Source organism: Podarcis bocagei (genome assembly GCF_964188305.1).
Source record: "Podarcis bocagei genome assembly, chromosome: 2".
Taxonomy (NCBI): domain Eukaryota; kingdom Metazoa; phylum Chordata; class Lepidosauria; order Squamata; family Lacertidae; genus Podarcis; species Podarcis bocagei.
Window position 1 is genome coordinate 1431826 of NC_138126.1, and position 24548 is coordinate 1456373.

General features: G+C 48.1%; 4 protein-coding genes across 5 annotated transcripts in view; 3 read left to right on the plus strand and 1 right to left on the minus strand.

The window, feature by feature from the left end:
* The window catches only part of LOC308580709 (uncharacterized protein), a 263178-nt gene that overhangs the window by 209879 nt on the left and 28751 nt on the right, over window positions 1-24548 (plus strand). The gene's annotated exons all lie outside the window — the stretch shown is intronic.
* Window positions 1-24548, minus strand: part of LOC308581176 (uncharacterized protein) — a 270653-nt gene that overhangs the window by 166351 nt on the left and 79754 nt on the right. The gene's annotated exons all lie outside the window — the stretch shown is intronic.
* The window catches only part of LOC308580638 (uncharacterized protein), a 327057-nt gene that overhangs the window by 83771 nt on the left and 218738 nt on the right, over window positions 1-24548 (plus strand). The window lies entirely within an intron of this gene.
* Window positions 12677-24548, plus strand: part of LOC308580832 (uncharacterized protein) — a 265061-nt gene continuing 253189 nt past the window's right edge. The window contains exon 1 of the mRNA XM_081183046.1: window positions 12677-12741. The gene's annotated coding sequence lies outside the window, so the exon portion shown is untranslated. The remainder of the gene's footprint in view (window positions 12742-24548) is intronic.

The following is a 24548-nucleotide window of genomic DNA, read 5'->3' on the forward strand; positions in this document are numbered from 1 at the left end:
AAGTGCCCCCCCTGCCAATTCCGTAACATTAGCAAAGCCCAAGTTCAAACACCAGCCCCTATTTAAAAGAGGCCCCCGTAATTTCGACACTGGACTGCCCTTTACGGTTGCCGTAAGTTACTCTTCCAAGTCCCAAAAGCGCGCAGCAACTCCGGTCTATTTTGCAGGGCTGTTGTAACGGGGACACCCTACGCCACCGCCCAGGGCAGCCCAAAGTGATGTATTACCAATCGTTGTTGTTGTTGTTGTTGTTGTTGTTATGTTCCACAGTGAGACTCCAAGGTCTTCTGTTTCATGTTTCCTGTGCAGTGGATGCTTGGGTTGCGAACGTGATCCATGTGGGAGGCACATTCCCAACCCGCAGTGCCGTGTCTGTGCATGTGCGGGTCGCAATTCGGTGCTTCTGCACATGCGCAAAGCGTGATTTAGTGGTTCTGCACATGTGCAAGGGCTGAAACCCGGAAGTAACCTGTTCTGGTACTTCCGGATTCCGTGCGGTGCCCAACCCAAAAACACAACTCGAAGCGTCTGTAACCCGAGGAATGACTGTCTTTTGGAAGGCAGCGGGAAGGCTGTTCTCAGGGCCTGCTCCACCATGAGGGAAACTGAGGCAGCCCCTCAGGCAGCAGATGCAGGGAGGGGCAAGGAGGGGACGGAGCGGAGTCCCATTTGGCCAGCCCTGATTTAACCGTCTATCCCAGGCATAGGCACCCTAAGGCCCATGGGCCAGAAGTTTGAAAAAACTTTAAAAAGTATAAGAACTCACATTAGGTAGTCAAAAAATAGTAATTGAAACAAAATGCTTCTAAAAATAAGATTATTACTTAACATTTAGCTTCTGTTACACATTATATCCACATAAGTCAATATATAAGTATATAATTACACATTATATCCACATAAGTCAATAGAAAAAGTACAAAGAGATGATGTTCAAGATGTGCCCTTTGGGAAATTTGGTTTTGGCAACCGCAAAACAACATTCTTCAAATCAACACTTGCAATGCGGAAGCAAACGTACAAGATCCTGTTTTTTTCCTGAGATATGACACTTGTTTAGAGATTATTGTACACTAAGCGGGGTACTTTTATACGTATCAATGCATCCCATGTCTTAGTGTATCAAAGTGCCCCCCAATGGACATTTTCAAAAAAACTAACAATTGTTAATAAAACCACTGCACTTATTTGAAAATCACGTGTAATCCTGATTACTGAGTGGAATAACTTACCTTTGGTATTTTTAAATCTTAACTAAATGACGTAAAAAAGTGTTGGAACACTTTTACATTTCACATAATTTTTAGTTGGTCGTGCTAAAAACACACCTACTCTCTTCAAACGCCAACGGCTAACTGGCAGCCAGCGCAGTCGCAACTCTTCTACTCACACATGTATAGGCACATTTGGGTGATGTCGCGACACGGATATCATTTCTCGATATTGAAATATTGTTGGGGTGTCAATGTGCCCCGCCTCCCCCATTCTGCATTTTCAGAGGAGGGGGAAGAAGGGGAAAGTGTGTCCCCCCAGATAAGACTCCCATCCTCCCTGGCCATGGGCCATCCTTCCTTGGGCAGGTGGTCCTTTGAGCCCAACCACATCTGGAGGGCCAGAGAGGCCTCAACTCAGCATAGAAGGTTCCTCTAGGGCTCAGTGTTACTTGGGAGTTGGTGGAACTGGATCTTAACGGTTCTTGAGACATTTCCAAGGGATTGTGATTGGTATCCAGACCCTAACACTATAAAGCCAAGGTGTCCCCACTGAGCAGTTTATCAACCCTGCTGGCCGCTGGGGAAGACCTTCTGAAGGAAATGGTTTGTCTCCAAAGTTGCTTCCTTCCTTTCTCCGCGGCTGCTGCTGCCCACACTAATGGAATGTCTGGATGAAATCCCAGGGATGTCTGGCTCCTATGTCTAGTTGATACAGTGGTGCCTCGCAAGACGAAATTACCGTATTTTTCGCTCTATAACACGCACCAGACCATAACACACATGTAGTTTTTAGAGGAGGAAAACAAGAAAAAAAATATTCTAAACGAAATAGTGGATATATGATTTTTGTGGTTCATGCTGTGGCCACAGACATGTGATCTGACAGTGAGTTTGGAGTAGCCCAATGCAAAAATCCTGAGGATCCATGTGGATCCATGCTTTGTAACCACGGAGGAGGGAAGGAAGGGGAACCATGGATCCTCTGCTCACGACTGCAGCAGATCCCCCCCGCCACCCGCAGGCATTCGCTCCATAGCACGCACAGACATTTCCCCTTACTTTCTAGGAGGAAAAAAGTGAGTGTTATGGTGCAAAAAATACGGTAATTCGTTCCGCAAGTTTTTTCTTCTTGCGAGTTTTTCGTCTTGTGAAGCACGGTTTCCCATAGGAATGCATTGAAAATCAAACAATGTGTTCCTATGGAGACCGTCCGGGGACAGAGGGGAAGCGCCGTGCGCCTTCCCCTCTGTCCCCGGACCTGTTTAAAGCAAGGGGCGGCGGGGAGAAGATTGCTTCTCCCCGTTGCCTGCCCCGCAATCTCCAGGGACAGAGGGGAAGGCGCACGCACCTTCCCCTCTGTCCCCGGACCTGTTTTAAAGCAAGGGAAGGGGCAGTGGGGAGAATCGCTTCTCCCCGTTGCCGCCCCTTGGTTCAAAAGGGGTTCGGGGGGAGAGGGGAAGGCAATGGAGATTGCGGGGCTGGCAACGGGGAGAAGCGATCTTCTCCCCGCCGCCCCTTGCTTCAAAAGAGGTCCGGGGACAGCGGGGAAGACGCGCTGCACTTCCCCGCTATCCCCGGAGCTTGCGGGGCAAGCTTCGTTTTGCGAAGCAAGCCCATAGGGAAATGCGTCTTGAGAAGCGGCTAAGAAAACGAAAAACTCCTTCGTCTAGCGAGTTTGTCGTCTTCCGAGGCGTTCGTCTTGCGGGGTACCACTGTATTCTAGAAAAAAGTGTAGCTAAGATTCTGAGTTACAGTCGTGGCTGAGAAATACAGCCAGGGAATAAGAAACTGATTTGAAGATTGATTTCTTCTTTACACATTCTTGTTGTTATTGTTGTTATTATTATTATTACTATTATATTACATTCAGGTGGACACACCACTGGTTTCATCTTCTTTCTATTCTTTTCCACACTCAGTGTTATTCACCTTTAATACTCACCTTTTTCAGTGTAACACATATTTTTATCTTGTGATCTTCAAATGAAAAGAGGTATAACAATTTAATAAATAAATCCCAGTTGGAGCAGAGCTAGAATATCCAGAAGCCCTTGGCCACCCAGGGCAAAGGAGGAAGAACAGTGAGAGAGGCCTGGACAGGGAATCTCCGCTAAGATAAGCCAGTGTGAGGAGGCGGGTGCGAGATATGGTGGCATATAATTATTATAAATCATAATTGGGGTGGGTGTCTCAATCTGGCCTTCCCAGCAGTCAGGCTCCAGCTGCTTTCCTTCTGCATCTCCAGCTCTCTCCATTCAAGAATGCAAGGCTGAGAGATGGAGGTCCAACCCCAAGAACATTCTCCAAATGAGCACTCCTTCAACCGACCACAAGCACCAAGCCTTGTCACTAGACTTATATATGGGTCTCCCAAAATGGTCAATATGGAAGTCCTTAGGCCAAAGGGACTCTGCAGGTGATGAATAAAGATCTAGAGGTCGAAGGGGACAAAATGTGGCCCAAGGGGTGGAGGATTATAGTGCAGCGGATGACGAATTTCATGATGATCTTTGGACCCTGATTAATATTGGCCAGGTTCATGGAACATAGAGCAGCTCCCTTTCCTATGAGAAACCACTTTTTATAAAACGTAAACCCCACAGTTCAACTGTATTCTAAGATAATGCTGCTTCATTAATGCTTAATTAAAGGTTAGGAAAGGCTGATGATGCATTACCATTATTTAACATTTTTTCTTTTGCCTATGCTAAAAAATTGGAACATATGGAGGACAGGAGAGAATTTACAAGATGTTAAAATAAGAGCAGGTGCTAATTGATGTGTGTAATATTCCTTTGTTCTCTTCCTAGGTTTCCTTTCCTCCCGCTCCTCCCTGTTGAAAGAAGACAATGGAGAAGGCAGTCAAAATTCTGGAGGGCCATGTCCAATGGGAATAACGAAGAAACCATATAAATTCATGGAATGTGAAAAGAGAGAGGAGAAACAGTTTGAAAGTATGGAGTGTGGGAAGAGTTTCACTGACAGTGGAACACTTGGAAAACATCAACGGACTCACACAGGAGAGAAACCATTTAAATGCATGGAGTGTGGAAAAAGCTTTCGTTGGAGTTCAAACCTTCGTATACATAAACACACGCACACGGGGGAGAAACCATATAAATGTAAGGAGTGTGGAAAGAGCTTCAGTCAGATTGGACACCTTAGAAACCATCAACGAACCCACACAGGGGAAAAACCTTATAAATGTATGGAGTGTGGAAAGAGCTTCACCGATAGTGGAACATTTAGAAAACATCAACGGAGTCACACAGGAGAGAAACCATTCAAATGCATGGAATGTGTAAAGAGCTTCAGTCAGAGTAGAAACCTTAGAATCCATCAACGGATTCACACAGGAGAAAAACCATTTAAATGTTTGGAGTGTGGAAAGAGTTTCAGTACAAAGAGAGGACTGAATATTCATCATAAAACTCACACTGGAGAAAAACCATTTGAATGTATGCTGTGTGATAAGAGCTTCACTGAGAGTAGACAACTTAGAATGCATCATCGAACTCACACAGGGGAAAAACCATATAAATGTAAGGAGTGTGGAAAGAGATTCAGTCAGACTGGACACCTTAGAAACCATCAACGAACCCACACAGGGGAAAAACCTTATGAATGTATGGAGTGTGGAAAGAGCTTTACCGATAGTGGAACATTTAGAAAACATCAACGGACTCACACAGGGGAGAAACCATTTGAATGCATGGAATGTGGAAAGAGCTTTATTGATGGTACAGCACTTAGAATCCATCAACGGACTCACAAAGGGGAAAAACCATTTGAATGTATGGAATGTGGAAAGAGCTTCACTTCTAATGGAGCAGTAAAAAGACATCAATGGACTCACTCAGGGGAAAAACCATTAAAATGCATGGAATGTGGAAAGAGTTTTATTGAGAGGAGAGACCTGAGAACCCATCATCGAACTCACACTGGGGAGAAACCATTTAAATGTAAGGAGTGTGGAAAGAGCTTCAATCGCAGTGGAACACTTAGAAAACATCAATGGACTCACACAGTGGAGAAACCATTTAAATGCATGGAATGTGGAAAGAGCTTTATTGATGGTACAGCACTTAGTATCCATCATCAAACTCACACAGGGGAGAAACCATTTAAATGTAAGGAGTGTGGAAAGGGCTTCACCAATGTTGGAAATGTTAGAAGACATCAACGGACTCACACAGGGGAGAAACCATTTAAATGCATGGAATGTGGAAAGAGCTTTATTGATGGTACAGCACTTAGTATCCATCATCAAACTCACACAGGGGAGAAACCATTTAAATGTAAGGAGTGTGGAAAGGGCTTCACCAATGTTGGAAGTGTTAGAAGACATCAACGGACTCACACGGGAGAAACCATTTAAATGTATGGAGAGTTGAAAGAGTTTCTTTCAGAGTGGAACCCTAATTTCACACACAGGAAACTTAGACGACATCAACAGACTCACTCGGGGACTAGCAAATAAATGTATGGAGTGTGGAAAGAGAGTCAATAAAAGTCGAAACCTTAGCAAACAGCGAACTCAAAAAGGGAAAACCACTTACGTATATGGAGCGTACATAGAGCTTCAGTCCTGATGTTATTAGAAACCATCAATGTACTCGCAAGGAGGAAAAGCTTTAAGAGTTGAAACCCTACAAACCACAAACTCAAAAATCTTAAATGGTTTGAATGGAAGGAGTGTGGGAAGTGTTTCAATTGCTTTATATATAGATAATTTTATTGATACAGTGGTACCTTGCGTTACATACGCTTCAGGTTACAGACTCTGCTAACCCAGAAATAGTGCTTCAGGTTACTTAAGTACCAAACGTTCAACTTCCGAAGCGTTCTACAACCGAGATTCCACTGAGAATCCAACAATAGTGTGTTGACCAACGATATCCATTCTTTTAACCAACACGAAGAGGCTGCCTCGTAGTAGAAAATCTAGCAGTGCGAAGCCACCTCTATTTTTAGTATCTATCGAAATTTTATAGTTAATTCTTGGTGTTTTTCCCCTGCCAGAGTAATCATGAAATATCTCTTTGCCATTCGTTAAAGAAGCTTGTATTATTTATTATTGGTATCATTTAGAATAAAAACAGTATCTTAGGTAAAACATTTCTATTTATGGTTGAAATCCTTCGTAAAAGTGAAAGTTTCATCCTCCCCTATATTTCCAAATGTTTTTAACATTTATGTTGTAATTCAGTGTTTTTCAAATAAACCCTTATTTAGTCTCCATCTATACAATGAACTCTTTTCACCCCTCATTATCATCCATGTTGAGTTTTGATCTGATATAGTTCTTGGCTGGATCTCTCCAGTCTTTAATCCTGTAGGCAGTCCCTTCAATATCCAGATCATGTTTCTTCTTCCCGCAGAATCCTTTGAATCAGAAGAACATGTTTACTCTTGTTCTAATGGGTGTCTGAATCTCCAAGCATCTGGGTTGGCAAACTAAGGCCTGTGGGCCGGATCAGGCGCAGTTGCCTTCTAGATCCGGCCTGCGGACGGTCCAGGAATCGGCGCGTGGATTGCCAGCACGCACGTTCTTTCCCTCTCCCTCACACGGCGGCGCTCTTTTCCTCAGGGACGAGCAATCTTGTCCCACACCGGGTGCCATCAACGGGGGGAGTCGGCTCACCCGCCTGCCTGCCTCAGAAGGGTGGCGCTGGGAAGGGGGTGTGACACTGGCTGCCGGCTGCTGCTGCGTTTTCCTCTTGCTCCTCCTCCCTCTCCCTCAGTCCGCCCTTCCTTCCTTTTCTGTGCCCCTACTCTGTGCTGCTTCCTCACGCGCTTTCTTCGTCACCCCCTCCCTCCTTCATTCCTCCCATGGCGTTCAGGCGGTTTGTTGCAGCGGCCGCAGCTGCCGCTTGCGGGTTGGGAAGCAGCAGCAGTTGGTGGGTAAAAGCTCCAGCAACGCCCCGGTTCCCCTGCCTCCGTCCGCGGCTCCGCCGGGGCTGCTGCTTCTGTCTTCACCAGCCAACGCAGCCTCCTGCCCTGCCCTGGCACCTGGCTGGAGAAGCCCAAATGGGGCTACTGGGACGACAACTGGGACAGGTAAAGCCAAACATCTTCAGGCCTCTTTGCAGACAGGCCGAAATCGCTCATTTCCCCCCCAAATATAGTCCGGCCCCCAACAAGGTCTGAGGGACAGTGGACTGGCCTCCTGCTGAAAAATCTGCTGACCCCTGATCTAGTAGATCCATTGTTGTAACCATATCAAAAAAGTATTTGGTATTTTGCTTTCTTCTGAGACACTTTCCCTCAGTGATCTGTCATAGTCCAGTGATCCTACTCCATTAAATTCACCCGTAATAATTATATTTCTGTCATAAACCTCAGACATACTTTCCTCCAGTAGTTGGAAGAAATCTCATGCAAAAAGTGGCTCTGAATTGGAAAGTCCCAGTCCCAAATCTTAATCCTGCTACCCTAAGATATTATAAGCAAGCCCCACATTCCTCTTTCCACCTGCAATGGGGAGGTTAGAACAACACTTAATACCCTGCAGGGATCATAAGAGCCAGAATTGCTTAAAATTGCAGGGAGAGAGAGAAAAGGTGGATTTGAAATGACCAAACCACAAGATGAAAAGTCTCCCTAGTAAATGAGGGAAGGGGGAGGCATGGGGGGGGGCTTTTGAAGTCTCCCTGCTGGCAAGGGAATTCCAGAGCAAGGGCGCCTCTCTCTGTCTGGAGTCCCTCACTGCCTCATCTCCAGCAGGAAGGGAGGATTTCCAGACTGGGACCCTTCACTGTTAGGGGGAGGTGCTGGGGCCTGGGCAGCTGGATGGATGGACATCAGCCTGCAGAAATGCAACCCCCTTCCTTTCACAGGACTGTTGTGGTCTTGCATGTGTGTGACAAGGCAACACTCAAGAACAGTTCCCACCAACCAACATTACATCATTCCTCCACTGCCCACAAGAGGGCGATCTTTCCTCTACACATGGTAGAATCCTAGAATTGCAGAGTTGGAAGGGACCACGAGGGTCATCTAGTCCAGCCCCCTGCAATGCAGGAATATTTTGCCCAAAGTGGGGCTCAAACCCCCGACCCATAGATTCAAAGTCTCATGCTCTACCGACTGAGCTCTAAAAGGGAGTTTCCGTTCAAGCAGAGCCCAGAATAATTAGGGTTGCCATATTTCAAAAAGTAGAAACCAGGACAAGCCCAAAATTGTAGTGCTTTTTTTTTTTTTAGACAAGGCCCCAAATAAACGCCAAAAAAGCCCATGAGTCTTAAATCCAGGACAAAGTGCCATCTTTTGGAAATTCCACCTTTGAAATCTTTTGCTAGTCTTTCTTTTGAATGGGGTGGGGGGTTTTCAATCTGGCCAGTCCCCACGCAAAAGAATAAATGGAAACGAAGAAAGACAGTCACAGGTAGGTAGCCGTGTTGGTCTGCCATAGTCAAAATAAAAAAATTCCTTCCAGTAGCACCTTAAAGACCAACTAAGTTAGTTCTTGGTATGAGCTTTCGTGTGCATGCACACTTCTTCAGATACACAAAGACAGTCAGTTAGGATTACCCCCCAAACCCTAAAAACTATTTGTGAATCCCCCCCCCCCCAGCCAGGCCTCAAAGCCTCGCCTCAAGCATTTTTAAAACTGCATTTCCTCTGAGACAAAAAGCATTAGCTAAGCATATTCCTCTTGCTGTAACTAAAAGACTGCAACAAATGTAGGGAACAGAGTCCATTGTTTTCTCAGAGCCTTTGGCCTTGCTAAAACCAGATTGCAACTTACTTTCTGTCCGGGAGCCATGCCAGAGCACGCGAATGAAACATAACTGGAACACTCTGAAACCCCCTGGTTTCTCACCCCCTTCCCTGGGAAGGGTTCAAAAATGGTCCCAAGACAGGAACTCTCTGTTCATGCTCAGGAGACACATGGGAGGAGAAAGGGGAGGGAACTGGAAGGGGATATATGAGGAGATTTCACCCCTCCCATATCCAAGAATCTCCTGATGAGTCTGGTGATTTTCCAGAGAGGAGGGGTGGTGTTCTGCTCTCTACTTATTCTGCTCCAGCACCACATCAAAGAGTCAGTCAGTCATTGTGTCAGAGAGAGAGAGACTGTTAGAGATCGTGCGTAGAGATAAGGTTGCTGCTAAGAGCAGCTGCAGACACTCAGTGTGGTTTAGCATTCATTTATGCTTAGACCTATTTAGCTCTGTATATAGTTGTATAATAGTTGTAGATAGAATAAAGAAGATATTCTACAGAGCTGCTCTCCGAGTCGTTTATGCTCTGCTGTACTACGACTGTCTTCTGGTGGGAGTGAATCCGGTGCTCACAACTCTTAAGCTGTGAGTCCACAGCACTTTGACCTGTTCCTGTGCAGAAGGTGGTTTCTGGAAGTGCTACCCAGCTCGCCTAGCCCAGTCGGGGCTGAAGTGGATGAGTCCAGTTGGTGGCAATGGCTCAAGGGCGACACTGTGCAATGGCTGTGAACTTCCTGCTTGTTTTGTGACTTTATCACACTTGCTCCTCTCCCCCCCCCCCCCATGGCAGAATAAAAAGCTCTTTCTCTGGTTTTAACCCCTTGGTGTCGTTTGGCTCCTTTCATCCCTGCTCGGGTGCAACATTTTCCTATCCATGCTTAAAAGGGCCTACAAAGGCTACAAAAAGAGGTTCTTTATGCAGGCCCCAAACTAGACCCCAAGCAGCTATTTAAGGACAGTGAGGGAAGAATTATGAGTTTGGAAGTGACACTGCCAGGAAGGATTATACACAGCAAATGGGAAGAAATCAGACTTTTACATACTGTATGGGATGCAGGCAGTTGTGAGGGGCTTTTTATACAGCCTTCTTTCTAGAGAAGCTCCAAAAGCAAGATATATGAGCAGAAATCAGGGCGAATGAGAAGAAATCCACTCAGAAAGCAGGGAGCCCGGGGAATCTGCCTCCTCGGCGCCTGAAACTGAGGCGAGGCTGAGATCCCGAAGGGCGGGAAGTTGGGAAAAGGCGGGAAAAGTCGTTGAGGGGAAGCAGCAGCGGGGGGAGGGGCTCCTCCTCTCTCGCCCCTCAGAGACACGACGGGGACCCTCTTGGGAGGGGGGCAGAAAGGGGTCTCTCTCTCCCCCCCCTCACAACCCCATTGCAGCGGGGGGAGGGGCTCCTCCTCTCTCGCCCCTCAGAGACACGACGGGGACCCTCTTGGGAGGGGGGCAGAAAGGGGTCTCTCTCTCTCTCTCCCCTCACAACCCCATTGCAGCGGGGGGAGGGGCTCCTCCTCTCTCGCCCCTCAGAGACACGACGGGGACCCTCTTGGGAGGGGGGCAGAAAGGGGTCTCTCTCTCCCCCCCCCACAACCCCATTGCAGCGGGGGAGGGGCTCCTCCTCTCTCGCCCCTCAGAGACACGACGGGGACCCTCTTGGGAGGGGGGCAGAAAGGGGTCTCTCTCTCCCCCCCCTCACAACCCCATTGCAGCGGGGGGAGGGGCTCCTCCTCTCTCGCCCCTCAGAGACACGACGGGGACCCTCTTGGGAGGGGGGCAGAAAGGGGTCTCTCTCCCCCCCCTCACAACCCCATTGCAGCGGGGGGAGGGGCTCCTCCTCTCTCGCCCCTCAGAGACACGACGGGGACCCTCTTGGGAGGGGGGCAGAAAGGGGTCTCTCTCTCTCTCTCCCCCCTCACAACCCCATTGCAGCGGGGGGAGGGGCTCCTCCTCTCTCGCCCCTCAGAGACACGACGGGGACCCTCTTGGGAGGGGGGCAGAAAGGGGTCTCTCTCTCTCCCCCCCTCACAACCCCCTTGCAGCGGGGGGAGGGGCTCCTCCTCTCTCGCCCCTCAGAGACACGACGGGGACCCTCTTGGGAGGGGGGCAGAAAGGGGTCTCTCTCTCTCTCTCCCCCCTCACAACCCCATTGCAGCGGGGGGAGGGGCTCCTCCTCTCTCGCCCCTCAGAGACACGACGGGGACTATTAAGTAGTGGGTTGACATAGTAGCCGGCACAGCGATTTCTTCAAGTAGCTCTTTTATTAAGATAAGCTGAAATAGAACTGACTGCGAACAGCTCAGCCGGCCTGTATTTATAGGCAGCCGGCTGACAACATTGTAACCACAACAGCTCAGAATTCCCGCCTAAACTAACTGCCGCGGACCTGAGTGAAAACTACCTACAGACCTGAGTGAAAACTATATACAGTATCCCCCTGCTGGCCCAGGGTGAAACTACACTACATAACAGGGACCCTCTTGGGAGGGGGGCAGAAAGGGGTCTCTCTCTCCCCCCCCCCACAACCCCATTGCAGCGGGGGGAGGGGCTCCTCCTCTCTCGCCCCTCAGAGACACGACGGGGACCCTCTTGGGAGGGGGGCAGAAAGGGGTCTCTCTCTCTCTCCCCCCCCTCACAAACCCATTGCAGCGGGGGGAGGGGCTCCTCCTCTCTCGCCCCTCAGAGACACGACGGGGACCCTCTTGGGAGGGGGGCAGAAAGGGGTCTCTCTCTCTCCCCCCCTCACAACCCCATTGCAGCAGGGGGAGGGGCTCCTCCTCTCTCGCCCCCCAGAGACACGACGGGGACCCTCTTGGGAGGGGGGCAGAAAGGGGTCTCTCTCTCCCCCCCCTCACAACCCCATTGCAGCGGGGGGAGGGGCTCCTCCTCTCTCGCCCCTCAGAGACATGACGGGGACCCTCTTGGGAGGGGGGCAGAAAGGGGTCTCTCTCTCTCCCCCCCTCACAACCCCCTTGCAGCGGGGGGAGGGGCTCCTCCTCTCTCGCCCCCCAGAGACATGACGGGGACCCTCTTGGGAGGGGGGCAGAAAGGGGTCTCTCTCTCCCCCCCCCTCACAACCCCCTGGCACTCCTCTCATGGCGGAAGGGGAGCCCACCCTCTCCCTGCCGGGCCAAGGGGGTCTCTGGGCGCAGGAGAGCCTGGGGGGAGGAGGGGGGAGAGGAAAGGAAGCGCCCCTTCTCTCTCTCTCAGGCAGCCCCATGTCTCTTCCCCCCCCCCAGGGGCTGGGTCCATCTCTGGGCTTCACAGAGGACCCCCCTGGGCTGGGGGGGGAGGGACCCCCCTTGGCTTCCCCGGCTCAGCCCCTCCCCCACTCTCCTGACCCACAGGGGGAGGGGCAGCCCTTCCCTCCTCCTCACTCAGCCCCTCCCCCACTCTCCTGACCCACAGGGGGAGGGGCAGCCCTTCCCTCCTTCTCTCCCCGCAAACCCAGGTCCCCCCCAGATATGATGCCCCCCCCGCAGCCATCTCGCCCCCTGCTGTGGGGAGGAGGAGGGAGGGGGGCCAGGTCCCCATGGAGCCCCCAAAGGCAGCGCCGTCCCGTCCTCTTCCCATCCCAACACAGGGAGGGGCTGCTCTATGGCCGTAGCTCTAGGGGCAAGCGCATCCCAAAAGGAACCGGAAGTGTCGATGCTGAATGCGCCGGAAGTTGCCAGAGAGGGAAAGGAGGAGGAGGGGGGGCGTCGCTGAAGAGCCTCCCCTCCCCCCGCCGCCCCCCCCCGCCCTTTCTCTTGCAGACAAGGAAAGCGGACTAATCCGGAGCCAGGGAGGCGGAGGACCAAGAGGTGAAGAGGGAGAGAAGGGGGGGGAAATAGAGGGGGGTAAGAGAGGGAGGGAGGACAAAGAGACCCCCCCCTAAGGAAAGCGCCCTCCCTGGGACCCGTCGACAGGGGCCCCGATCCCGGCGACCCAGGGGGGGAAGGGGGGACCCAAGACCTGCAAGGTCTCCTGGGCAGCAGCAGCAGCAGCAGCCCCGCCAGACTCCCCTTTCTCCTTCCTGGGGGGCCGAGAGAGGCTCAGCTGCCCTGCCCCCCCCTGGACGCCTTGGCGGGAAGGGGAATGAGGACCCCAAGCAGGGCTGGGGGTGGGGCTGAGGCCCCCCCATTCTCCCTGGGGTCGTGGGGCGCCTGGCTGGGTCCCCAAGAGACCAGCTGAGTTTGTTCTGGGGATGAGCTTTCGTTTGCATGCACATTTCTTCAGATTGGACAATTTTCTACCTGAAATTTGGGAAACACTTTCTCTTTCCTCTCAATAATATCTCTTTCAAACTGTGAAATTTCAGTCCAAAGACCTCTCCCTTTATCTTGTCCAAACAAGATGATTTGATGGTATTGAAACCAATCCGCCACCACACCTCCCACCTCATCCTGTTTATTCAGTTTTATTTCTTCTTCCAAAAAGTCCAAAAGATCTCTGTAAGTTGCCCATTGCTTCTTCCGTATTGCATTTTAAAAAAAGCTGTTGCTTTTGTGGGTTGGAGCCAAAGAGGTGGTTTTCTTTCCAGCATATTATTATATTTATCCCATACTGTAAAAATGATTTTCTGAATAACCTGATTCATAGAGCTCTTGTGTGTTTTAGTTTTATCATGCCATAAATAAGCGTGCCAACCAAACATAGTCTTACGACCTTTGTTGTAAGGAAAACCTGCTCCTTTTCCCTTATGGGGTATTCAAGAGCCCATATAGTCCTTAAGTGGGTTCCTTATAGGTAGGAGAAAATAACAGAGACCAAGCAGAGAATACGGAGAAGCAAAGCGGCTAGTAAGCCTGGTCTTTATTACGCTATTGCAACAATGTCCCCCCCTCACCACAACCAGGAGGGAGGTGTGCAAGGCCTTATATAGTCTTTTCAAATTGCCCACCCAAGACCCCCCCCCCCAATATCATACAGAAGGAGACTGTCTACAGCAGGAATACATCACAGGAGATGGTCTACAGCAAAAACCTCTCCCCAAGGATACCTGTTAATGGTCACTAACTGCATTACCTGGGCAGCCTGGCCATTCTTTTGTGATGGCAAATTTCCTGAATCCAGGTCACAGGCCCACCCTGTTCATACCTCCTTAAGGCAGTATTCGTAAACACAAAGACAATGGGAAGGCTTCCATTTGCCTCCTTTACTGCAGAGGAATATTTGAGTACATTTCCGGGCACAATTCAAAGTGTTGGTGCTGACCTTTCAAGCCCTAAACGGCCTCAGTCCTGTATACCTGAAGGAGCGTCTCCACCCTCATTGTTCTGCCTGGACGCTGAAGTCCAGCGCCAAGGGCCTTCTGGCGGTTCCCTCATTGCAAGAAGTGAGGTTACAGGGAATCAGACAGAGGGCCTTCTGGGTAGTGGCACTTGCCCTGTGGAATGCCCTCCCATCAGATGTCAAGAAATTAAGCAGCTATCTTATTTTTAAAATACATCTGAAGGCAGCCCTGTTTAGGGAGTTTTTAATATTTCATGCTTTACTGTTTTTAACACTCGATTGGGAGCCGCCCAGAGTGGTTGGGGAAACTCAGCCAGATGGGCAGGGTAAAAATAATAAATTTTATTATTATTATTATTATTATTATTATTATTATTATTAGTCTGTGGTGCTCAATGTTTAGGTATAGTAAATATTAGGATTTAATTAGAACTTGTGTGTTATAGCGGGGATATGTTATAAAATAGTCTCAGTGTATTTTAGAATGGGAGTTATGTGAAGGGTTTTTTGTGTTTGATCCGTGTTTCTGTGTAAATACTGTGTGTCAGACTGAGAATGTCATCAGGAAGGTCTAGGACAGGGTCACCTGCTTCTGAGCATCAGAAATGAGCATGGAAAGAGTTAATATCATAAACCTACCAGAATTGGCCCCCACCCTTTGTAACAAGCAGCTGTAGTTCTTTTGGGATTTAATATCAGCTCATGAAAAGTTGGGCACATGACCCAGAAAGCTGCCTGGCTCCCTCCGTCTGAAGGCGGAGATATGCAGCACACGCCATAGCCGAATTTGGCTGGACTTGCCATGGGAAAGCAGAAGGGGCAAGCAAGGAAGGGGGAGACGGCCAAAGAAACCTGCTCTCACACAAGTGCCCCCCTTCCGTAACCTTAGCAAAGCCCAAGTTCAAACACCAACCCCTATTTAAAAGAGGCCCCCGTAATGACGACACTGGACTGCCCTTTACGGTTGCCGTAAGTTACTCTTCCAAGTCCCAAAAGCGCGCAGCAACTCTGGACTATTTTGCAGGGCTGTTGTTGGCCGGCTAACTGGCGGCCAGCGCAGTCGCAACTGTTCTACTCACACATGTATAGGCACATTTGGGTGATGTCGCGACACGGATATCATTTCTCGATATGGAAATATTGTTGGTGTGTCAATGTGCCCCGCCTCCCCCATTCCGCATTTTCAGAGGAGGGGGAAGAATGGGAAAGTTTGTCCCCCCAGATAAGACTCCCATCCTCCCTGGCCATGGGCCATCCTTGCTTGGGCAGGTGGTACTTTGAGTCCAACCACATCTGGAGGGCCAGAGATGCCTCAACTCAGCATAGAAGGTTCCTCTAGGGCTCAGTGTTACGTGGGAGTTGGTGGAACAGGATCTTAAGGGTTCTTGAGACATTTCCAACGGATAGTGATTGGTATCCAGACCCTAACACTATAAATCCAAGGTGTCCACACTGAGCAGTTTATCAACCCTGCTGGCCGCTGGGGAAGACCTTCTGAAGGAAATCGTTTTCCCCAAATTGCTTCCTTCCTTCCTTCCTCCGCTGCTGCTGCTGCCCACACTAAAGGAATGTTTGGATGAAATCCCAGGGATGTCTGGCTCCTATTACAAAGAGATCCAGTTGATATTCTAGAATAAAGTGTGGCTAAGATTCTGAGTCACAATCATGGCAGAGAAATACAGCCAGGGAATATGAAACTGATTTGAAGATTGGTTTCTTCTTTACACTTTATTATTATTATTATTATTATTATTATTATTATTATTATTATTATTATTATTATTATTATATTACCTTCAGGAGGACACACCACAGGTTTCATCTTCTTTCTTTTCTTTCCAACAATCAGTGTTATTCACCTTTAATACTATTTCAGTGTCACACATATTTTTATGTTGTGATCTTCATATGAAGAGAGGTATACAAATTTAATAAATAATTCCCAGTTGGAACAGAGCTAGAATATCCAGAAGCCCTTGGCCACCCACGGCAAAGGAGGAAGAACAGTGAGAGAGGCCTGGACAGGGAATCTCCACTAAGATAAGCCAGTGTCAGGAGGCAGGTGCGAGACCCGGTGGCATATAATTATTATAAATCATAATTGGGGTGGGTGTCTCAATCTGGCCTTCCCAGCAGTCAGGCTCTAGCTGCTTTCCTTCTGCATCTCCAGCTCTCTCCATTCAAGAATGCAAGGCTGAGAGATGGAGGTCCAGCCCAAAGAACATTCTCCAACTGAGCACTCCTTCAACCAACCACAAGCACCAAGCCTTGTCACTAGACTTATATATGGGTCTCCCAAAATGGTCAGTATGGACCTCCTGAGGCCAAAGGGAATGTGCAGCTGATGAATAAAGATCTAGAGGTCGAAGGGGACAAAATGTGGCCCAAGGGGTGGAGGATTATAGTGCAGCAGATGAAGAACTTCATGATGAATTTAGGACCCTGATGAATATTGGCCAGGTTCATGGAACATAGAGCAGCTCCCGTTTCTGTGAGAAACCACTTTTTATAAAACGTAAACCCCACAGTTCAACCGTATTCTAGGATAATGCTGCTTCATTAATGCTTAATTAAGGGTTAGGAAAGGCTGATGATGCATTACCATTATTTAACATTATTTCATCTGTCTTTCCTAAAAACTTGGAACATATGGAGGACAGGAAAGAATGTACGAGACGTCAAAATAAGAGCAGGTGCTAATTGATGTGTGTTCTCTTCCTAGAAAACAATAGAATTTTCTCCCCACCCCATCGAAAGAAGACAATGGAGAAGGCAGTCAGAATTCTGGTGGGCCATGTCCAATGGGAATAACAAAGAAACCATTTAAATACATGGAGTGTGGAAAGAGAGAACATAAACAATTTGAAAGTATGGAGTGTGGAAGGAGCTTCACTGACAGTGGAAAACTTAGAAAACATCAATGGACTCACACAGGGGAGAAATCATTTAAATGCATGGAGTGTGGAAAGAGCTTCAGTCAGAGTGGAAACCTTAGAATTCATCAACGGACTCACACAGGGGAGAAACCATTTAATTGCATGGAGTGTGGAAAGAGCTTCAGTCAGAGTGGAGACCTTAGAATTCATCAACGGAGTCACACGGGGGAGAAACCTTTTAAATGTATGGAGTGTGGAAAGAGCTTCAGTGGGAGTGGAAACCTTAGAATTCATCAACGGAGTCACACTGGGGAGAAAGCTTTTAAATGTATAGAGTGTGGAAAGAGCTTCAGTAGGAGTGGACACCTTAGAATTCATCAACAGACTCACACAGGGGAGAAACCATTTAAATGCATGGAGTGTGGAAAGAGCTTCAGTCAGAGTGGAGACCTTAGAAAACATCAACGAACTCACACAGGGGAGACACCATTTAAATGCATGGAGTGTGGAAAGAGCTTCAGTCAGAGTGGAAACCTTAGAATTCATCAACGGACTCACACAGGGGAGAAACCATTTAATTGCATGGAGTGTGGAAAGAGCTTCAGTCAGAGTGGAGACCTTAGAATTCATCAACGGAGTCACACGGGGGAGAAACCTTTTAAATGTATGGAGTGTGGAAAGAGCTTCAGTGGGAGTGGAAACCTTAGAATTCATCAACGGAGTCACACTGGGGAGAAAGCTTTTAAATGTATAGAGTGTGGAAAGAGCTTCAGTGGGAGTGGAGACCTTAGAATTCATCAACGGACTCACACAGGGGAGAAACCATTTAAATGCATGGAGTGTGGAAAGAGCTTCAGTCAGAGTGGAAACCTTAGAATTCATCAACGGAGTCACACTGGGGAGAAACCATTTGAATGCATGGAGTGTGGAAAGAGCTTCAGTGGGAGTGGACACCTTAGAATTCATCAACGGACTCACACATGGAAGACACCATTTAAATGCATGCAATGTGGAAAGACCTTCAGTCAGAGTGGACAACTTAGAATTCATCAACGGTGTCACACTGGGGAGAAACCATTTAAATGTATGGAGTGTGGAAAGAGCTTCAGTGCAAGTGGAGTTCTTACAAAACATCAACAAACTCATACAGGGGAGAAACCATATAAGTCCCAGGGAAGTGGACAAAGGTTCAGTTGTAGTGGAAGTCTTACAGACCATCAAAAGACTCCCAGGGGTAAGAGCTGTAAGAGTGGAAACACCTCCAGGCCATGAATTAAAGAAGAGAAAGGGTTTAACAAGGAGGAGTGTGGATCCTGCTTTGGTTATTATGCAACGCTTTTTAGAGAGTAGAACCTTTTTCTCTCCGAGTCGACACTTTCTTTCACATCAATAACAGGAAATCAGTCTTAATTCCATGCAGCGTATGTTAGCTTCTGTTGTTTGTAACGTGGTCTAGACATTTATTTAAAGTAATGAAGGTCACATTTCACAAGAGTAAGCCTAATCTAATATTTAATGTAAATGAGTTGTGTTGCTGCTGAATGAGGGTGGACTGAGAGTGAGCTGGTGTTGGTGTTTGGTGGAGGGAGTTGGAAATGTTTGTATCTGGGAATAGAGAGTTGCTCAAAATGGAGCTGAGACTGGTGGTCTTGCATGAGGAGGGAAGGGGGCACAGGGAAGAAGGGGCCGTAGCAGAGCATCTCAAAGCAATGTGCTGGGGGGCGGGAACCATGGTGACACAAGTGTGTGTAGAATGCTATCCCCAAAATGAAACCGTAAGGATGAGTATAATGGGGAAGGAGGTTCAGGCAGGTCCCCAACCCAGAGTGCTAAGGGTCAGCTTCCTCCAAATCCACCAGCTGCCCCAAGGCTGGAGCCACCTCTGGGCCTGAGGGTGGAAAGCCTCCGTTCACCTTTGCAACTGGACATGATCCGAGGGCAGTGATGGCAAACCTTTTCCAGACTGAGTACCCAAACTGCAACACAAAACCCACTTATTCCTCACAAAGTTCCAACTACTGCAGTGCACTCTGTGTGGGGCTACCTTTGAAGGTGACCCGGAAACTACAACTAATCCAGAATGCGGCAGCTGGACTGGTGACTGGGAGCAGCCACCGAGACCACAGAACACTGGTCTAGAAAGGCCTATATTGGCTCCCAGTACGTTTCCGAGCACAATTCAAAGCGTTGGTGCTGACCTTTAAAGCCCTAAACGGCCTCTGTCCAGTATACCTGAAGGAGCGTCTCCACCCCCATCATTCTGCCCAGACGCTGAGGTCCAGTGCCGAGGGCCTTCTGGCGGTTGTCTCCCTGCGAGAAGCCAAGTTATAGGGAACCAGGCAGAGGGCCTTCTTGGTGTTGGCACCTGCCCTGTGGAACGCCCTCCCACCAGATGTCAAAGACAACAACTACCACCAGACTTTTAGAAGACATCTGAAGGCAGCCCTGTTTAGGGAAGCTTTTATTGTTTGATGCATTATTGTAATTCAATATTTTGTTGGAAGCCGCCCAGAGTGGCCCAGCCAGATGGGCGGGGTATAAATAATAAATTATTATTATTATTACTATAACGTGGCTATTCTACCTGTATATTTAATTTTTTTCTGTTTGTTTCACATTTCTTCTTTATGACTACTGTTGTAATAAATAATCCTTCATAAAAGTTATTTCCTTACGTTCTTCATTAAATTGTCTTTCCATTGATCTGTAATGTTACGGTATAACTCAGTGCTTTTTTTCCTTAAAAAAAATGCTTACGGGGTACTTGTTCCGTTCGCAAAGTAAAGGAAGGATGGAACTCTGATTAATAAGAATACACACAGAGGCTTGAACCAGCAAGACTCTGGGAAGGGTGCATATAATCGTCTCTCGGTGCTTGTCCGATTCCCACAGCCCCCGGCCCAGGCCGTTTTATTCACACAAGAACTTTTTACAGTGTTCGTAAGAACTAATCAGATTTCTTCAGAGCATTTCCACAAACCCACGTGGGGAGAAAGTTAAACTACTAAAACTAATTAAGTACAAATATTTCTGGGGTAAACAAAGAAGAGCATTTAGCAACCCCGGAGGTCATAAACAAGCAATACACATGATAAGGAGGATGACCAGGAGGACAGCGGATCATTATCACCTTCACGTGAGATCTGTTTCCTGGCTCTAAGATTAACATCCTAAGATTACCATATATAAACCTACTTCAAAGAAACTTTCCCACTATCTCTATGGCCCAGGATGCCTGCCTGGCGAAGCAAGAAGCAACTGGGCTGTGTACCGTGACAGGAGAAATGGGCAACAGGGAAAAGGGCATGAAAAGGACACGAATGTAGAATCTTATGGGATTAAATCAGAAATTATCGTCAATATATCAAACCCAGTCAACACAATGTCTTCATTGTGGACACGATGGCTTGATGTATATTTTATAATTCCTCATGGTAATCCCATCTGATACCTACAGTACTCTCATTTTGACTCAAGAAAATCACCACCCGGGGGGAGGGGATAAATACAGTTGTAATTGGGGAAAATAAATACAGTGGTACCTCAGTTTTCAAACAGCTTAGTTCTCAAACTGCTTGCAACCTGAACTCTTCAAACCCAGAAACGAGTGTTCCAGTTTTGGAACTCTTTTTGGAAGCCGAACATGCTCTGTTCTGAGTATAACTTCCATTTTGAGTGCCAGACTTCTGTTTTCCTTGTGAAGGAAGGCGGGCCGGGCGGCAAGTAGGAATGGGATGGGGCTGCTCCGCTAGGCAGCGTTGCTGCTTGCACGGGAAGAGGAGCTGGATCGGGGCTGCTGAGCTGGGGAGGGACAGGCTCCGTCACCCTTTCCGTTGAGGGCTTTGAGGCTGCACTCCCCTCAAGGGAGAATTTGAAAGGAGCCCCCCCTCCGCCTCAGATGCCTTGCAACCCCGTGAAGGCAGCCAGGCTGAATAGTTGCTGGGGTTGGGGAAGGTGGAGGCAGCCCGGAAGCTGCATCTGAGAGCCCCTGCACCACTTGAAGGCAGCCAGACCGCTCCCACTCCTACTTCCGTGCAAGGAGGAATGGAGGCAGGGATCTCTCAGCGCAAAGCCTCCACTTCTGAGAGATCTCCGCCCTGCTCTTGAACAGGGGTGCCTTCAGAGGTCTTCCAAAAGGTATGGAATTCTCTCTTTGACATCTGATATAGGGGTGCCACTACTGAGAAGGCTCTCTGCCTGGTACCCTGTAAATGTGCGGGAACTGCCAGAAGACCCTCGGAAGTGGACCTCCGTGATGATGGGGGGATATTTTCTTTTCCTTGTGTTAGATGGAAGTTGAAACAAGGTGTGATTGACATGGGCATGTCTGGATCACAGGGCTAGATTCCCAGCATCCGCAGGGCTAGACTCCAGCAAAGTTGGAAAGCTCCGCCAGGGATGCTGCTTCTGTCTTCTCCGGCCAACGCAGCCTCCTGCCCTGCCCTGGCACCTGGCTGGAGAAGCCCAACTGGGGCTATTGGGACGACAACTGGGACAGGTAAAGCCAAACATCTTCAGGCCTCTTTGCAGGCGGGCCAAAATCACTCATTTCCCCCCAAAATATAGTCCGGCCCCCAACAAGGTCTGAGGGACAGTGGACTGGCCCACTGCTGAAAAAGTCTGCTGACCCTGATCTAGTAGATCCATTGTTGTAACCATATCAAAAAGTATTTGGTATTTTGCTTTCTTCTGAGACACTTTCCCTCAGTGTTTTGTCATAGTCCAGTGATACTACTCCATTAAATACACCCATAATAATTATATTTCTGTCATAAACCTCAGACATACTTTCCTCCAATAGTTGGAAGAAATCTCATGCGAAGAGGGGCTCTGAATCTGAAAGTCCCAGTCCCAAATCTTAATCCTGCCACCCTAAGATATTATAAGCAAGCCCCACATTCCTCTTTCCACCTGCAATAGGGAGGTTAGAACAACACTTAATACCCTGCAGGGATCATAAGAGCCACAGTTGCTTTGCATTCACAAACGCTATGTGAAATATCAGTCGTGAACAGAATAATTTAAACAAGGAAACCAACAACAGTATTAAAAGAGAGAAAAACTGGATTTGAAATGACCAAACCACAAGATGAGAAGTCTCCCTACTAAATGAGGGAAGGGGGAGGCATTGGGGGGGGGGCTTTTGAAGTCTCCCTGCTGACGAGGGAATTCCAGAGCAAGGGCGCCTCTGTCTGTCTGGAATCCCTCACTGCCTCATCTCCAGCAGGAAGGGGGGATTTCCAGACTGGGACCCTTCACTCTTAGGGGGAGGTGCTGGGGCCTGGGCAGCTGGATGGATGGATGGACATCAGCCTGCAGAAATGCTCCCCCCTTCCTTTCACAGGACTGTTGTGGTGTTGCATGTGTGTGACAAGGCAACACTCAAGAACAGTTCCCACCAACCAACATTACATCATTCCTCCACTGCCCACAAGAGGGCGATCTTTCCTCTACACATGGTAGAATCCTAGAATTGCAGAGTTGGAAGGGACCACGAGGGTCATCTAGTCCAGCCCCCTGCAATGCTGGAATATTTTGCCGAAAGTGGGGCTCAAACCCATTACCCTGAAATTCAGTGTCTACACGCTGAGCTCTAAAAAGGAGTTTCAGTTCAAGCAGAGCCCAGAATAATTAGGGTTGCCATATTTCAAAAAGTAAAAACCAGGACACCCCCAAATTTGTAGAACTTTTTCTTTTTCTTTTTTAGACAAGGCCCCAAATAAACGCCAAAAAAGCCCATGAGTTTTCAATTGACTTGTCTTAAATCCAGGACAAAGTGCCTTCTTTTGGAAATTCTTCCCCGGACATCAATTCCACCTTTGAAATTTCAGGAAAATCCAGATGTATGTCAGACCCACAATAATATACCTAGGGGGGAAGTGGTTGTGCAGGTTTTCAGGGAGGGCGAGACAGAAACTCAGTGGGCCCTGCAGGAAACCTCTGAGCCCAATTCTGCCCCGTCCCTGTTTAAGCAACACCATCACAGGACCTTGTAATTTTAGATGGGGACATTCCCAGTTCTCCCTGGAGGTGCCAGGGGCCTTCTGCATGCAAAGCGGATTTTCTTACCACTGAGCTTAGCCAAAAATATTTAAAATGCCACCCGCCAACTTTTGCTAGTAAATGAAGACAAAGAAAGACTGAAGGCATCTTGTTCTAGGAAAATCCTTGGGCTCACTTGTACACAAATTTATGTTGTTGTTGTAGATGTTGTTGTTTAGTCGTGTCCGACTCTTTGTGACCCCCTGGACCAGAGCACACCAGGCACTCCTGTCTTCCACTGCCTCCCGCAGTTTGGTCAAACTCAAGTTTGTAGCTTCGAGAACACTGTCCCACCATCTCGTCCTCTGTTGTCCCCTTCTCCCTGTGCCCTCCATCTTTCCCAACATCAGGGTCTTTTCTTTTCTTTTTTTCAACTTTTTCGTCTGTTTTTATTTCTTTTCTCTTTTTTTGCGTGTTTTTTCATATTTTAAATCTTGTTCTCGAGATGGCTACAACACCAGATGGAACAGCACCCCCCCCCATTTCCTGCCTCAATGTCTGCGCGGGGCCCGCGACTCCCGTCTTCTCTTCTCATGAGGTGGCCAAAGTCTTGGAGCTTCAGGATCTGTCCTTCCAGTGAGCACTCAGGGCTGATTTCCTCAAGAATGGATACATTTGATCTTCTTGCAGTCCATGGGACTCTCAATAGTCTCCTCCAGCACCATAATTCAAAAGCATCAATTCTTCGGCGATCAGCCTTCTTGATGGTCCAGCTCTCACTTCCATACATCACTACTGGGAAAACCATGGCTTTAACTATACGGACCTTTGTTGGCAAGGTGATGTCTCTGCTTTTTAAGATGTTGTCTAGGTTTGTCATTGCTTTTCTCCCAAGGAGCAGGCGTCTTTTAATTTCGTGACTGCTGTCACCATCTGCAGTGATCATGGAGCCCTAGAAAGTCAAATCTCTCACTGCCTCCATTTCTTGCCCTTCTATTTCCCAGGAGGTGATGGGCCCAGTGGCCATGATCTTCGTTTTTTTGATCCTGAGCTTCAGACCATTTTTTGTGCTCTCCTCTTTCACCCTCAATAAAAGGTTCTTTAATTCCTCTTCACTTTCTGCCATCAAGGTTGTGTCATCTGCATATCTGAGGTTGTTGATATTTCTTCCGGCAATCTTAATTCCGGCTTGGGATTCATCCAGCCCAGCCTTTCGCATGATGAATTCTGCATATAAGTTAAATAAGCAGGGAGACAATATACAGCCTTGCCGTACTCCTTTCCCAATTTGGAACCAATCAGTTGTTCCATATCCAACTGTAGCTTCTTGTCCCACATAGAGATTTCGCAGGAGACAGATGAGGTGATCAGGCACTCCCATTTCTTTAAGAACTTGCCATAGTTTGCTGTGGTCAACACAGTCAAAGGCTTTTGCATAGTCAATGAAGCAGAAGTAGATGTCTTTCTGGAACTCTCTAGCTTTCTCCATAATCCAGCGCATGTTTGCAATTTGGTCTCTGGTTCCTCTGCCTCTTCTA